Raw genomic sequence first — 16,993 nt, 5'->3', positions numbered from 1 at the left:
TATTTCTTTTAGTGAAATAAAGAACTTAGATTAAATTTAACAAGTTCTTAAAAATTCATGTTCACCATGTAACATATTTTGAACATATAATTCTAGTATTTTATCTCCATGTAATTGTAGGTTTCTGGTACAACTGACTTTCACCCAGTGTTTCAGTACATATATATCTTAAAGGCTTACTTGGATTTGCAAATACTTTAAAATCTGCCAAACAACTATACATACTCTAAATGCATAAATCTTCCAAACAAATCTGATGTAGGATTAATATGAAATTGGAATGGGCAAGCCTAATGAATGCCAAGCTTAATGTACAATCTATTTTTTGAATAAATCTTAGGGGGAAAATTGCAGAGTGTGTAAATTACACAGCCATCATAAATCAATATCCTTTAGATTGCTCTGCCTTAGATAAGGGGTAACACTGCAGAGGCCATGACATACTTGAAAGTGAATGAGAGGAAAGCAGTTAAAGCAAGAGAGGAACACCCATTAAGGAAAGGAAATGCTCAGAAAATTATTATAAAAGTTGAGCTCACAAATTACATGTCCCTGGGCAGTAGTTATTTTACATAGAGTGCATGGATGGATGAGACAGCTCTCGCTGATTTTCACTGTATGTCTCTTGCAGGAATAAGTTAAGATGTTTGAACTATTACTGCAAATTTGCCGTAGTGCTTAAGAACGAGTTCTCTAAATCCTAATATGAAGCAGTCTCCTAATAAAGATTTCAAACTCACTGATAAAAACTACAGATCTCTTAAAAATATTTCACTATGGATCACATGTTATTAAAAATAAACTGGAACTACCTTGCAATTCATTTTCCATTTGTTCTGGGTAAATGAAGAAACATATTAGCTGTCAATAAGAAGAGCGTGAGTTTAAAATATTGCTTTTGAAAATACTGTCAAGACTGGTAAAATAAGTTTTATGAAGAGATGCAAACACTTTTTTAAAAAGCTTTTTTCACAGGATGATATTAACTGCCAGGAAGTTTTGCCAAACAGATTTTAAGGGGAAAATCAGGCTATTCGAACTGTCCAAATGTTTTCTCACGTTTCAAACACGCAGCTGCTGGGAGTTACTGCCAGTAGTAAACCTTTCAGGCAGAATGTGAGCAGCTGCCGATCTTGTGTCAATATTTTAAATACACTTACAACTATCTTAATTGGTGCAAAAAATTTCTTCCCCCCAAAAAGGCCTTCAGATAATCTCTCTTTGATACTTTGCCTCTTATTACTCCCCTAGTGGTGAAATAGTTAAATAAGCATTTGTGAAATAAAATTCGTGAATGAAATTTCCTTCAATATATGAAGAGGAAACCACAGAAGAAAAATAAGACGTAACAATAATGATCCTAAAAAGAAAATTTAAACTTTGAAATTTGTAGTGCTTACTACTAGAGCTTTTTAATTATTTTTTTCCAGAATCAAAACTCAATATTTGACCTTCAAAAACATATAGATCAAGTTTGAAAAAGGCGAGAAATAAATGCCTAGAAATTAGTTTGAAGATGTCCATAAAACTTAAGTGAGACTAAGTTTTTAAGTAACTTCTAGATTATACTGTAAAGATTATGTCATAATCTCTTGTCTGAAGAAGTTTTCCCTTAGGCAAATGAGAATCAGAAATGCATGATATTATTACAAACATGAATCAGCATAAGCTTGTGTTTGAGATCAGACTGGAGAAGTTTGTATTTCCTAGAGTAAGTGAGCCTTGGATTTTATTAAAAGGGCAACTATGGGAAGCAGTAGGGCAAGAGTGATAAAGGAAAAAGATGGGGGATGAGAAAGAAAAGGGTTGATGGGTCAAAAGCCACCAGTGTGGAGAGTGAGAATCTGCACAGAGCCCGAGGTGATCAAGTGTAGCCTAATGGGGGAATTTAAGCAAGTGCTTCAAAATCCAGTCTGTCCTTATGTTTTTAAATAAAAACTAGGCATTTGGAATGAATTATTAAAATTGGGAATTTTTAACTAAAATTTGAACAATCTGTGGACTGAGCATTTACTTTTCCCTTGACAGTCTTTCATTTTCTCTTTTGTCTTTTTCTACCTAGACTGAAAAAAATCTTTATGTTATAGTTTAAAAGATTTAGTTTCACTTATAAATTTTGATGAAGTTTTGATTATTTGGGTTCAAAAGTTGTCAGCATGTATTGTACATATTGATAATGTTAAAAATCCTCACAAAATTCTGATCATTATTCATTTTAGATTAGGAGATATAACTACAGAATAATGTAGTTTTAAAAAACAAGCTACTAGAATTAGTCTAGTTAGTTCAAATGAAACCGTCTTTTAAAGTGGTCATTTTAGAAGACTATACTTATTCCAGTGATGAGGTATTGTGCAAACATTTTTGGAACTTCTCACTGTCTGTGAAGCATTTCTGTCACCCACTCATCCAATTAATTCAAAATACATTTTGCCTTTTCAAGAAATGAAATCTACTCTCCAAAGATAAGTGTGTATTATTAATTGTAGCATGCAACTCATTGGTACCTTCAAAAATTAGTGAACCCATAAACACAGATATCAACTTGTGTGGCTATGCTAATTGAGTAGGGTTTTTTGTTTGGTTTTGGCAGTAGTGGGGTTTGAACGCAAGAGGCTTCCAACATGCTAGCAAGTGCTCTTACTGCTTAAGCCTCACCTCCAGTGCTAGTCCTCTTCTTTATGGAATTAACACAGCACATTTGATTCTTGGGAGGCAGAGTAGCTTGGATACTAATTGTTTAGTAGTTAAACTTTCAGAGCCGGCATGATAGCATGCCTACATGAAAAGCCAACTGTTAGTCCTGAGTAGGTGTAGATTTTTAGGGGAAAAATATCACTTCATTTTCCTTTAACATAGCTTTCTCATCTGTAAATTGGGACGAATTAGATGTGCTGTTGTAAAGATTAATGACTTAGTGTATGGTAAGTGCTTAGAATGGAGCCCTGCATATGGAACATGCTATATAAATGTTGTCAGTTGTTAAGATAATACTGATGAACTTAGATTTCCTCAGCACTTTTCCTTGTTTTGCAAATTTTACCTAAAATTAGCTGTGATAGAAACTATTTCTGGAAAATATCATTATACGTCTCAATCTGTCACTTTCTTTGACTGTTTGTAGTCTTATTATTTTCATGTAAATATTAATTGGTTAGATGTTTACATATTTTGTATTTCAAATGACATCATTAAGTACTCAAGGGGTGAGATTTTTGAGGTTAGCATAGCTTTCTCTTACGGTTTTAAACTGTTTCTGAATACTTAAACATTTTATGAACTACATAAATGGTTCCAATACAGTTTGAGTCCTTCATTTTATTTCATAAATCCTAGCAGTTACATAAAACATGGATTTGTCAGGAAAATAAAAATATATTAAACCTCACACAAATTGCAATTTATAGATTCACATTTGCATACAATTCAGAATGCCCTTTTCACAAGGTGTCATGTTCAGTATTAGACGATAATAAACACCTTGTTTTTTCAGGAGAGTGAAGATGCTCATTGTCTGACTTAGGCAGCAGCTGTGACTACTGTGCACAGATGTGAAAGACACTCCAGGTCAGTGAGTGATACAATGTTGCTGGTGTAGCAGCTGCTGATAATTGTAGAGTATTTGTGTAGTAGCCTCCTGCCTTGCTCTTCTGCAGCCTTCACAGAGGTAAAGGCTTCCTTGTGTGGATTGGTTTTCTCCTCAGGTAATTGACTCAATCTTTGTTTCTCATTTTGTAGTGAAATTGATTTTAATCCAATAGTTGTGAAATTCTCAAGGGAATATCCACTGTACTATTTTAAGGACATTCTCTCTGTGTATTGCAGGTCATGAGGCTTCTGGCTTGTTTGTTTACATTATTGAGTAAACATTAAATAGCCTGGATCTTTGCTTTAGGTTATGCTACTGGAAAACAAGTTCTTTAATGACAAATCACAGTGAGAGGATACCCCAATTCTTTTTTATAAGAAAAATAATTAGTTTTAAGCTTATGCCTGTGATTTTTGTGCTTTGTGCATTGTTGCTTTAATAATGTGTGAATGTTTTTCAGCATTTGCATCCTGATCATTTCCCATTCTCACATTTGCTGTAATTTTAGGATTTTCTTTTAAGGATAAATTGATTTTGTGAGTGTGGTTTCTCTCTCTGATCTGTCTCTGTCTCTCTAGACGTATGTGTGCATGCGCCCACGTGTGTGCACCTATGTGTGTGTTTTCCTTACAAAAGTATTTTTCTGATCTTAGATGTTTTGATTGGTAAAACTCCTATTGGATGTCCTCTCACTGATTTAAATCTCTCAAATTAGTTTTCCTCATATAGTGACTGCTTACTGATGTGCCAGAGCATCATGGACCATTGATAAGAAAATTCTTTACATCCTAAGATAAGAACCATTGGAAGGTATTCTGACAGTCCTGAAATTGAATCAGTTAAGACAGGGCAGCCTTGGTGTCTGCCTTAGAACCTTTTGTCTTTGGATACTGTTACTCAAGATGTAGACAAAAAGAATAGCACAGTCCTAGGTCATATTTATAACAGTAAGTTGGCAGGCAAGATTGTTGTATTCAAAAGCAAACAATTCATATTTTGTAATTCATCATTAGCTTTTGTTCCTTGCATAAGCCATTTGTTGGAATACTTTGATGTATTTAATTCTTTGTAACAAGGGAACAAGGGCAGGTGGAGTGGCTCAAATGGTAGAGTGCCTGCCTAGTAGGCATGAGGCCCTGAGTTTAAATCCCATCAATGCCCCTTCCCCCCAATTTCTTGTAACCACAGATTTTACACAAGCTTTGCTCCAATTATTTTATGTGGATCTTTAATATACAGGATGCACTATTATTACAGTCCTTTAATTGTGAATATCTTCCTTGGAAAAAAATGAATTTTCGATTACATTTAGGTTTCAAGGTAGTAGGGATACATGTATTCTAATTTCTACATTATTATTTCATTACAGAGCTAATGTGTCTTCTCATATTCTTCCAGAGGGAGTGCAAGTTTAAAGTGGAAAAAAATATATTACAATGGTGTTGGAGAATGGATTGCAATGTCAGGGGGACTTGTGTTCAGTTAAGTAGGTGTAGTTGGTGTAAGAAATAAAACTGGTAGGGTATGGGTCAGAATCTTTGTCAAGGGTTAGCTTTTATTCAGCTTCAGTAACTGTTCCCTTGAAATATGGGTTCACCCTTATCAGATCTCTTGATTTTGAAAATGAAGTACAGCATCAAGATTTCCATGTGACATCTCTTGTTCTTAAAGTATTGGTAAGTGACTCAAACTCTTTTTTTTCTATAATTATTTAAAAATAAATGGTTCATAGAAGAAAATATGCAGCATCTTTCTGTGAAACCTTTTCATTTTCTAACTCTTAAGATTCACCCTGTATTTTAAAATTTGATACACAATTAATATAAAATAGTGTGCAAACTTCTAAATCATTCTCTTAAATGATTCTGTTTGGCATTCTCCATATTTTAATTATCCCCAAACTATTATGATTTTTTTAAATTCATATGTGCAATGATTCATAATAGTTGTATAAAACTGTATAATCACTTCCCAAAGTAAGACCTAGAACATTTCTCTCCCTCAAAAATGTTCCCTGCTTTCCCCTGTTTAGCCATTTCCCTGTTGTGAAACCACTTGCTAGAATTCTAATTTTATAGGGCAAAGAAATGAAATCTTTATACCAGATAAAGTCCAAAGCCTATAGCTACTGTTGCCAATCTTGGCTGAGTAAGATGTTCTCATTCCTTTAGTCATGGGAAGGAAAGAAGGGAAAAGATAAGTTTGATGCTTACTATGTGCACCCCATGTTAGATTCATTATTGAATCTCTGTATAAAAAAATGATAAGTTTTTAATGTAATATTTTCTGGATGCAAGAACTGAGAGTCAGAATGAATAAGGTTGACTTGTTCAATGTCAAGTAATTAGTTGTCAAGGTGAGAATTGAATCCTGAGCCATAGTTTCACAGATTATCTTTCTACTACGATGAGCCTGGATATTTATTTTTGAAAATTAACATAAAAGTGAAAAATGTTACTACTACACAGTTATAGGAATATCTAAAATATTTTGTCACTTTTTTTATTTGCCTTACATCATTGTGAAATACCATGTCAACCTCAAAGTCAAATTTAAAAAATAGTATTTTTATCACTATTTTATGTATTAGAAAAGTAGCTATTAGCAATACTAAATTCCTTGCTCAGATCAATATATCAAATGAATTAAGCAGATGGAATTTAAACTGGAGGTCTTTAACATTAATGACTGCTTTTCATAAATTATTTTGTTATTTGTTACGTTTCACTATTGTAAAGATAATGATTTTTGTTTTGAAAGGAAACTATTCTTAGTGTGCTATTCTATGACAAATATGTTCATGAATTGCAAATTTCGGTTAATGAACTTGAAGCACAAAAGTAGGTAAATGATAGGGATGCTTTAAAAAGTATGAAAACAGTATGGATAAATTGGTACGTGTATAAAAGGTGATGTAAGATGTATAGCACATTGTTCTACGATGAATTCTATAGTCTAATCATTGGATAATTAGTCATTTAAGTTTTTGTCCCATTGGTTGAGAGTTGAATAGTGCAAATAATTTTGTTTCTTCTCTCTCTTTTCTGAGCCAGTTGGGAAATTAAGATCAAACTGACGTTTTTAGAATTGTCAAGGCTAATTTAGAAAATGTAGGTTGGCTGAAAAGGTAATTTTCAACTGCATCTTCCTAAAATACTCTGACTTACTCATCTGAAGAAGGAAAAACTGGAGAATTTAGATTCTCAGAGAACAAGAGCAAGGCTTTTTCTAGTGACTTGCTACTTGGGAAGGATGAGAAAGGAGAAGGCCCTCACACTAGAGCAGTAACTTTCATGCATTTAACTCCACACAAATTGATTACAGCCCACTGAAAGCTAGATTCTTAGCAATTCTTCCTTTCCTTCAAGGGGAACATACCTTGTGGAGAAAAGAGAAGAATTTCCTTCCATCACAGTTCTGAGAATGAAAGGGTTGGTGAAAGACTGGAACTGCCCTGGAGGGGTGGTGGTGAGAAGAGAGGGAGGGATAAAAGGATTTCTGCCAGATCAGTTATTGCTTTGTTCTCATTGCCTTTGAGGTTTTAGTTTGAGTGACCAGAAAGTATTTTTGTCTTCACACCTTAGTGTTTTTAAGACTTCCTTGGGGACATTTACTATGCTTAACCTGTTTGTTCACTCTAATGCTAGTGTGTTAATTCAACATGGCAATTTAAATGCATCTGAAACTCATAATACAATAAAAAACCAACAGTCATAAAAATAAATTCTATAAAGTATCTAATTTGTACTGGGGACTGTTAAAAATGAGAGATTAATGAAGTCATAAAGTAGAAAAATTAACCTAATGGAACAATAATTCTGAAAATATAGCTAGTTATATAAGGGTCTCTGGAAGCTTCCTCTCATCATAAGGTTATCATTCTGAAAACCATGAAACCGGGGCAAGAGGAATATGTATAATCAACTTAACTGATTGAATAGTTTATTGTCTTATTTAAAAAGTTGATACCATGAAATATATAATGCACTTTTGCCCTTTTACTTTATTCTTTTTATTTGCAATACTTGTTTGCCAAGTTCTTCAATTACATTTTGGGGGCACAATATAGATAAAAAAATACTCAAATTAAATAGCTCCAAAGTAAATTTCAAAGTATCAAAATTCATTTGTGTCAGGAAAATGTAAGGTTTTAAATATTGCTTGTTTCTTACTGACTTTTCTGGGGGAAGAAAATGTCAAGGAAAAAAGGAACTTGCACTTGCCAATTTTTAAAAATAAATTTATTTGAATTCAGTGAATTAAAAGATGGCTTGATCTACTATAGGTTCAATATCTGAAGTCAGGATATCTGATATCCTAATTTAACTACGCCATTGTAGTCCAAAGGGTGTTTGGGTCAACTCTTTTCCATACTTTTCCTTACTACCTCCACCCGCTATCAAGCCTGCATAAATGAAAATGCAGCAGAGTACCCACTGGAATGTTCTTAACGTCTTGCCTACTTACTACCTATGTGTGAAAATTAGCAAGACAATTAACTTCACCATAATATTTCCCAAATGCTATTTACAATAATCATTTATCATACTAAAATTGCTTAATTTATGTAAATAACTTTCTTGATAAATCATGTATAGCACTCTAGTGTTTTCACATAAGAATAAGAACCTCATACTTTGAAGAGGTTGGAAGGAAAAAAAAGGAAGGTTAAGTTGCTGATAATTTGTTCAGAATATTGGTATTTTCATGTCTTCACCAACTAACCCACAGTAGATTTCGTAGATATTCTCCATAAAAATCTCCCTACCACCATCTTCCACTGAAAAATCAAAAACAACAAAAAAGAAACATGGATTTGATTGTCCCATAAATCATCTTTCCAAGAAAACGAACTGTTCTTGTAATAGAATGGCAGATGGAACAGCTTTTTACCAGTGGGGGGTTTTATTCCTTGCTGCCAAGGATATTGAAGAAAGAAAGAATTATGCTAATTTATCTATTTTTCTCCTTTCCAAGCAACTTTATATATATATATAAAATATAAAATGTATAAAATGTATATGATGTATATATATACATATATATATATATATATATATATATGGAATTCACTCACTCATTTTGGGATGTAAGTAATTATTTTTTGGCAGTTGGCATGTAGTACAAACTGTGTAGAATGTATGTGTACCATTTAACCTTTAAATATTACATATAAATGCAACATACTGTTCAAGGGTCTTCTGCTTGTTGAATTTCAAAAAATCATGGGAAAGTTAAGGTTTAGAAACATTCTAGGTAGTGTCTCTTGCTGTCTATTTTCTGAGATCATGTGTAGAATCTGAGATCTCTTAAAAAATTAGAGACTTTATTTCTCCTGACTAAAACCTAATAAATGAGGACATATAAAACGAACCAGTTAATTATGATGAACCATTTAAAGACCATTTATTTGTTAAATAAACATGTTTATAGATGAAAAGAGTGGTTAGGCTATTGATACCTAGACTGTACCCACAGTATCAGCTTCTGACGTAGTGCAGATAGTTTTGCTGTTTTTCCTGACTTTTATATAATGGATGCTTAAGAGCAGAATCTGTTTTCTCTCTGTGAAGAACAGTACTGATTTTCCATGTTTTACCAAGGGCATAGGTTATTTCAGAGTGTAGCTAAGTGATCAATCCATTGGGGCATACAACTGTATCCTACTCTTCAAAGAGAATATTTTGTGAGAATCAGTAGTTTTCTCAGGCACTCACATGTGCATTGAAATTGCAAGATCAAATCCAGAATCTTTTGAGCTCTTTTAGAGTAAAGACAGTGTGTGAAAATGATGACATCCACATTATAATTACTGCTTTCTAAGAAGTTCTTTTCCCATGTCTTCTAATATCAGAATTTTTCTTCTCTCTCTCTCTTTTTTTTTTTTTAACGTTCTTTCATCTGCTGCTGTTTACTTGTCCCACTTTAGGGGAAAATAATTTTATCACCCAGTTCAAGTGTTTGTGGACCTATAATGTTAGTGTCTCTGTATAAATGAGGTACATTTCAAAAAAATTGGAAAGACTGGAATGGGTGTGCATATTTGAGGCCAGATTGAGATTTCACATGAGTAGTTAGTGTGTGAGGTGTATTGTATGCTTTGATAAAGAGGGAATAAAAAAGTACCTAGATCTTAGGCAAGGGCATTATAATTTGTGCCAAATTTCAACGTGGGTAAAGTAAGTCTCTGTTTCCTAGGTCCTCTTCCTCACTGCCCAATACACTGATGAAACCAAAACCCAAACCCTAATATTTTTTTTACTAAATTCAAGACAGTACAGGATATGTTGTGGTGATAATTAAGGAGTTCAGTACCGCAAAGATTTTTGTCTTCTTATCACCAGTATATATTAGTTGTTTTCTTGGATACCTCTTCTCCAGATGGTGTTTTGTAAACTAAGGTTGTTTTCATTTTGTTGTTATCACTGCTGGAATATATAGTTCCTAAAATTGCTGTGGTACTGATAAAGAGGTTTGGAATACCAGAAGTCATATTTGAAGGGCCAGGACTTCCTACTTTTCAAAATTGGGAATTTAGTCACTTAATCTGTAAGGATACCTGGAAAAATAGTCTTTTGGTTGTGGAGGAAGAGAAACAATGTTGTAAACAGACTACATTGTATTATGCACTGGCCATAGCACGCACCTGTAATCCTAGCACTCACAAGGCTGAGGCAGGAGGTTCATGAATTGGAGGCCAGAGTGGGTTGACCATAACCATAAAAAGAAAAGAAACCCACATGATACATTCTATGCTTTTGCCCTCGCTAGCCCTTACATATTATGTTACTCATGCCTAGATGCCTTATGTATCTCAGTGTTCACAAAAAATTATAATTTTAAAAGGATCAGAATGAAGTTGGAATACTGATACCACCTAACTTCTAATCATTGTGGTATTAGTCAAAGTTTAGACAGATTCTTTTTGCCAAAATATTAGTAGTTAGGATGGTGAAAAATGTTCTGGATGATACTGTAATGGTGACATGTTATTTTACATTTGTCCCTAGAATATACACCATAGAATTTATACCACCAAGAGTGAATTCTAATGTAAGCTACAGACTTTGAGTGATAATGATATGTTAATGTAGGTTCATCAATAGTAGCAAAGCACCCCTATGGCAGGACATGTTGACAGTTGGGGGAGGCTATCTAAGTATAAGCTCAGAAGGTATTCAAGTTATCCCTGAATCTTCTTAATTTATCTGTGACCCTAAAGCTACTCTAAAAATTTCTCAAGAAAAATGACCCCTAGAAAAGAGGAGCCAGAAATAGACTCATAAAAATGTAGTTTCCCAGTTTACATTTAGGTGTAAGTCATTCTTTGAGTTAATTTTTATGAAAGGAATCAGGTCTGTGTGTAGAGTCTTTTTCTTTCCCCAGTGCGAATATCTAGTTGTTCTTGCAACATTCATCGAAAAGACTCTCCTTTCTCCGTTAAATTGCCTTTGCATCTTTGTTAATGTTGCAGTTGATTCTGATAAGCTTATTTCTATCTAGTTCAGTGATTCTCAATTACAAGATTTTTTTTTATTCTGCCTTAGGAGAAATTTGGAAATCATTAAAGATGCTTTTTGGTTGTCACAACCTGAGGTAAGGAGTATTACTGGAATCGAGTGTTCAGAGGTTGAAAATGGTGCAAAACATTCTTTGATGTGTGTGATGGCATCCACAACAGAAATGTTCACTCCCAATGTCATTAGTACTGTGTTAGGAAATCCTTCTTAAGCCTTCTGATTTCCTATGCTTCGTGGAGAAAGAATCTGTTATCTAATCATCTCATTAATTCATTCAGTGGATACGTATTGATAACCATTATAATTAGAAATTATCATTAGTATTTTAAGTATGAATATGTGTGTATGAGATTTAATATAAGCTGGTAGTTTAAGGAAACATACCAAAGGAATGGACATTTAAGCTAAGATTCAAAGGATATGTGGGTAAAGTTTCTAAGTCGAGGATGGGGCAGAGTGTGAGGAATGAAGAGTATTGAGAGAGTAGGGAACACTGCCTAAGATTGACAAGAGTCTAGTATAGTATCTCAGCAAGTAAGAGGTGCTTGTCAGGTCTTGCCCAAGTTCTTAGTTCACAGAGCCTTGTCTGTTGATCTCCTGCCTGACTTCCGATCTGATCTCTAACCCAATGGATGGTAAGTATTTGCTTCTCTAACCTATTTTCAGTAGACAAGATCAATTACTGGACTTTCAATGACTGTCCATTTCAACTACTCATAGAGGCAGAGTGGAGTTGCCACCGTGTTACCTACACTAGCTAAAAAATATACAGTGATGGTCACCCTTAGGATGTAAGGCAAGGACCCTAAATACTCTCCCTCTTCCTTGAGTCAGGAACTAAAACTGTCAAGGGCAGGTCAAGGGATCTTGGTGGAGTATAAGGGGCTGCAGAGGCAGGGAACCAAGCTGGGCTGGATTTTAAGTCCTGGATACATACATTAGTTGTACTTTCTGTGATGCTTGCAGTTCCTGGAACCCATGAGAGAAAGTCAGAGGCCACGAGACACAACAGTAGATGGTTTTTGAGCTTTTCACACCTGTTTTCTAACCCCTCATAAAATCATTTTCAATCCTGTTTCAGTCTTAATAAAGAGTCTTCAAGATGACATTGTTGCCTTGGCACAGTGAGTTAAACGCCAGGTCAAGTCATGCTTCAAGTTTGCCTCTACCTCCCATTTTCTGATTCTGTGTCCTATAAAATTATAGTTCATAAAGTCCACACAGTACTCCTTTATGAGATATGTGTTAGATACCTACTATGTACCAAGACTGAGGCATTCACAAAACTACAGTAGATAAAATATGTCCCTGTTCCCATGAAGTTTAATTTCATTTAGGGGAAACAGATTGTGATAAGAATATAAAACTTAACTAAAAATAATTCCAGGTAAGATTTAGTTACATTTAAAATAGTACAAATTATGGAGCTCGGGAGTGACTTATGAAAGAGGATCTATTAAGAAAGTAAATTGGAATGAGACCTAAATGATGAGAAGGAGGAGGCCTATTCTGCCCCTGGGATGATCTAAGAGAAGTTTAAGTGCAAGAACCCTGAAGCAAACAAATTTGATTCATTTTGGGAGCAGAAAAGTCCAGCCAGGGTGGCTAGCATTTAATGTAGGAGGCCAGATAGGGTAAAAGGTAATGTTAGAAATACAAGCAGACATGGATTGGTAGAATCAACATAGTAAAAATGTTGATACTCCCAAAAGTAATCTACATGTTTAATGCAATTCCCATCAAAATTCCAATGACATTCATTAAAGAGATTGAAAAATCTACCGTGAAATTTATATGGAAACACAAGAGGCCACAAATAGCCAAGGCAATACTCAGTCAAAAGAACAATGCAGGAGGTGTCACAATACCTGACTTCAAACTATATTACAAAGCAATAACAATAAAAACAGCATGGTACTGGCACAAAAACAGACATGAAGACCAGTGGAACAGAATAGAGGACCCAGATATGAAGCCACACAACTATAACCAACTTGTCTTTGACAAAGGAGCTAAAAATATACGATGGAGAAATAGCCTCTTCAACAAAAACTGCTGGGAAAACTGGTTAGCAGTCTGTAAAAAACTGAAACTAGATCCATGTGTATCACCCTATACCAAAATTAACTCAAAATGGATCAAGGATCTTAATATCAGACCCCAAACTCTAAAGTTCATACAGGAAAGAGTAAGAAATACTCTGGAGTTAGTAGGTATAGGTAAGAACTTTCTCAACGAAACCCCAGCAGCACAGCAACTAAGAGATAGCATAGATAAATGGGACCTCATAAAACTAAAAAGCTTCTGTTCATCAAAAGAAATGGTCTCTAAACTGAAGAGAACACCCACAGAGTGGGAGAAAATATTTGCCAACTATACATCAGACAAAGGACTGATAATATATAGGGATATATATATATAGGATGAATATATAGGGAACTTAAAAAACTAAATTCTCCCAAAACTAATGAACCAATAAAGAAATGGGCAAGTGAACTAAACAGAACTTTCTCAAAAGAAGAAATTCAACCTTTGCAGGTATTTATTCATTATCTAGAAAAATGTAACAGACAAGTGAACCCTGAACTTATGATTTCTAAGTTTCCTTACATGCCTGAAAACTGCTCGCTCTGTGTAATTATTCTATTGTAATGCGTGAGGTTGGATTACATTTTCTTCTCACACATTAATATATTCTTAAAGCTAAATCTTGGAGGAGAGATATGTAAAAGCCTAGTATCCTAGATACCTACACTGCTAAGACATTTCAGAGATAAAGCAGATTTTTTGTGGAACCGTATAAAAATTTCCTAATAGACTGTAAGACATGTTTGACTAAATATTAATAGGATCCTTACATAGCTTATTGCCATGTCATAATTCAAGGAGTTGTTGGAGTATATTCATTGTGTACTGCCGAGATCCTTAAGGGATTATAGAGAGCTGGAAATGGATTTCTCTGTTTCAAAAGCTATTAATGTGTATGTTTTCTTCTTGCTTAAGTTATATATTTTGTAAGTTTTTCTTTGTCTACTGAGTTTGGTACAGTTTTGAAGGACATGGTAAGAATGAATTATGAAACACAAATGCAGATTAGTGGAGAGATAAGTAGCTTGTCTCCCAGTTATATTTTTGATTGGGGAATACAAGACAAAGGCTAAAGATTGGTGCATCTTTCCTAGGTAGAGTCAACCAGATAGTTTTAATTACAGTTAAACCATTGTAAATTATGGAAATGCAGATTAGCTATAGAATGAGGCTTAGGTAAGGCCTTACTAAAGAACAAATTTGTAAAGAGACCTAAATGAGAAGAAGAAGCCTGTTTTGCCCTAATAATATCAATCTTATAGTCTGTCACCCTAAAAATTTTAATGCCAAAATATTTTCTTAAAATCATGTAAATATCCACCATATCCTCCAGCCTGACATAAAAACTCAAGACTAGTTATTTTAATGCACCATAAAAAGAAAATATGTAGGATAATCTTGTAAATAAATGATTTTTTAATGTTTAGTCTATTCCAATAACTTGGAAAGAAGATTGTTGTACATGTAATGAGCTGCACTGAAGATAAGAATTTTAGCTCTGGTTTTGTTACTGGGCCAAAATTTTATTTTCTCAGAGCTCTAGATAGCTCATCAGCAAAAAGACCATAATATTTGCCCTGCCTTCATCTTCTGATCACTTTGAGGATCAATTGCAGTACTGCTTAGAAAGGTTAGTGAATCATGAAGTAGTAGAATAGAGTTTTCAGGATTTGCATCACCACTCCTTTTCAGTTGAGTGCTTCACTCCAGAGCACTATCACTCCAGTGCTAGTGCACAGCAGTTTTGCTTGGTTAGCAACTCTGTAAGATATTGCAATAAGCATAGGTCCAAGCCCTAGCTTACTACTTGCTTGACCAATAAATTGAGATGAGAGTCAATGTATTACATTGAATTAATATTTGATCATACCTGAAATGAGTATAACTGTTAATAAAATTTTTAGTAATTTTCTATATAAATATTTCCTTATAATGCAATAAAATGTGGATCCCTTGCAATTGAGTGGGATAATGTACTTATGTCTATTTAAGTTTCTCTTAAACTTTAATTATAAGACCATACAATAGATGCTTTAAATCTTGTAACCCCTTTGCTATGCATCAAATTGAGTGCCCTTCCCGCTATCTAAAGTCATGTGTTGAAATCCTAAATCTCATTGAGACTGTGAGAAGGTAATAAAGATTAAATGAGATCATAAGGGTAAATCAGGATCCTCCTGCTCCATACCTCTTATTTAGCTAGAATTATAGATGTGACCCACTGTATCTGGCTAAGAGTTTTAAAAGAAGATATAATAAGGATGGTTTTGCTGTTTCTAAGAATATGTAGATCTATATTTAAATATAAAATCTTCAAATTAGAAAATCAAAAGCAAAACCAGATAAGATTACAAAATTGACTTCAGGAATCAATTTTTGTTTGTGATTTTATTGTTGGAAATAATTTCAGAAGTAATCTGCCCAATATTGTACTTATCATGATCTGACACCTTAATTTTTTGATACTGAATTTGAAAATACTTGCAGAACATTTTACTGCATGTTTTAAAATCATTTTTAAATAAATTTATTTTAACTGACATACAAATAGATAAAATCATACATATTTATGGGATATCATGTGATTGTCCCATAGTGTATACATTACCTAATGTTTAAATTAGGTTAAACATATCTATCTCTTCCTACATTTATCATTTCTTTATGGCAAAAACATTCAGAATCCTTCAAACTTTTGGAAAGATAGCACATTGTTATCTATAGTCATTGTTCTATGCAGTGTCACAGGAATCCTATTGAAGAATAACCTAGTATTCACCGATCAACCTATCCTTAACCCTTCCTCTCTTCTCTTCCTAGCCTCTGGTAACCACCATTCCAATCTCAACTCATATAAAATCATCTTTTTTAGATTGTACTTATGAGTAACTATGATGGTCAATCTTGTCAACTTGATTGAATTGAGGGACACCTAAGAGTAAAGCATATTTCTGGGTGTGTCTGTGAGAAGTTTTCAGAGAGAACTAGATCATGAGGCCTTTGACTTAATCAGTGGCTTAATCCATTGATTTATCCAAAATTTGAAAAGACTCCTGGGGAAAAACAAAGACTACTGGGAGGTGCTGGAACTGTTGTCCTTGTTGGAGGACGTGGGTCACTGGGGCTGTATATCTTGGCTTTGCCCCTTCCTGTTACGGCTCTGCTCCTTGGCTGCCATGAGATGAGGCAGTTTGTTCCACCAAACCTTTTCACCAGGATATTGTGCCTTAGTACTAGTAACAAGCACAGAGTCCATAGACTGAAATGTCTAAAACCATGAGCCCAGATAAATTCTTCCTCTTTTAAATCGTGGTAGGTCTCAGATTGATCTCAGTGTCAGAAAGTCAGACTAATACAGTGAGATCATGCAGTACATGTCCTCTTGTGTCTCACTTATTTTACTTAGCCTAACAATCTCCTGTTTCATCCAGGCTGTCGCAAATGACAAGATTTCACCCTTTTTTTATGGCTACAGGTTTTAGAGTTAAGATTTTTAACAGCAGTGACCATATATTAAGTTTTTTTTTTCCTCTCTTAGTTCTCACTGAATTTAATACTTACATTGGTCCACAAAGGGAGAAGCTAAATTTCAGCTAATCACCTGAGCAGTGTAATCTGTTCAAGTATGTTTTAGATACATGTTAAATTCTAAACACCTCAAATACTGCCTTTATTATAATAGTTATAATAGACTTCTTCTTATTGCAAAATGTGTGAAGTTTTGACTTTATTGATTACTGAATTTATTGCTTAAGTATAACTTAAGAAAATTTATAGTAGGTTTTGTCATTTTTGA

The 16,993-nt window shown here is 34.1% G+C and overlaps 1 protein-coding gene across 43 annotated transcripts in view; it reads left to right on the top strand.

The window, feature by feature from the left end:
• Positions 1-16,993, top strand: part of Adgrl3 (adhesion G protein-coupled receptor L3) — a 1,316,738-nt gene that overhangs the window by 90,708 nt on the left and 1,209,037 nt on the right. For 4 of the 43 annotated variants that reach the window (XM_074042128.1, XM_074042120.1, XM_074042127.1 and 1 more), the window contains exon 1: positions 8,781-11,185. The exons of the other annotated variants lie outside the window; for them this stretch is intronic. The gene's annotated coding sequence lies outside the window, so the exon portion shown is untranslated. Of the gene's footprint in view, positions 1-8,780; positions 11,186-16,993 lie in introns of those variants that run through there. 43 annotated transcript variants of the gene reach the window in all.

This window comes from Castor canadensis, chromosome 9 (assembly GCF_047511655.1).
Source record: "Castor canadensis chromosome 9, mCasCan1.hap1v2, whole genome shotgun sequence".
In the NCBI taxonomy this organism is placed as follows: domain Eukaryota; kingdom Metazoa; phylum Chordata; class Mammalia; order Rodentia; family Castoridae; genus Castor; species Castor canadensis.
This window is presented reverse-complemented; position numbering and strand designations above follow the sequence as displayed.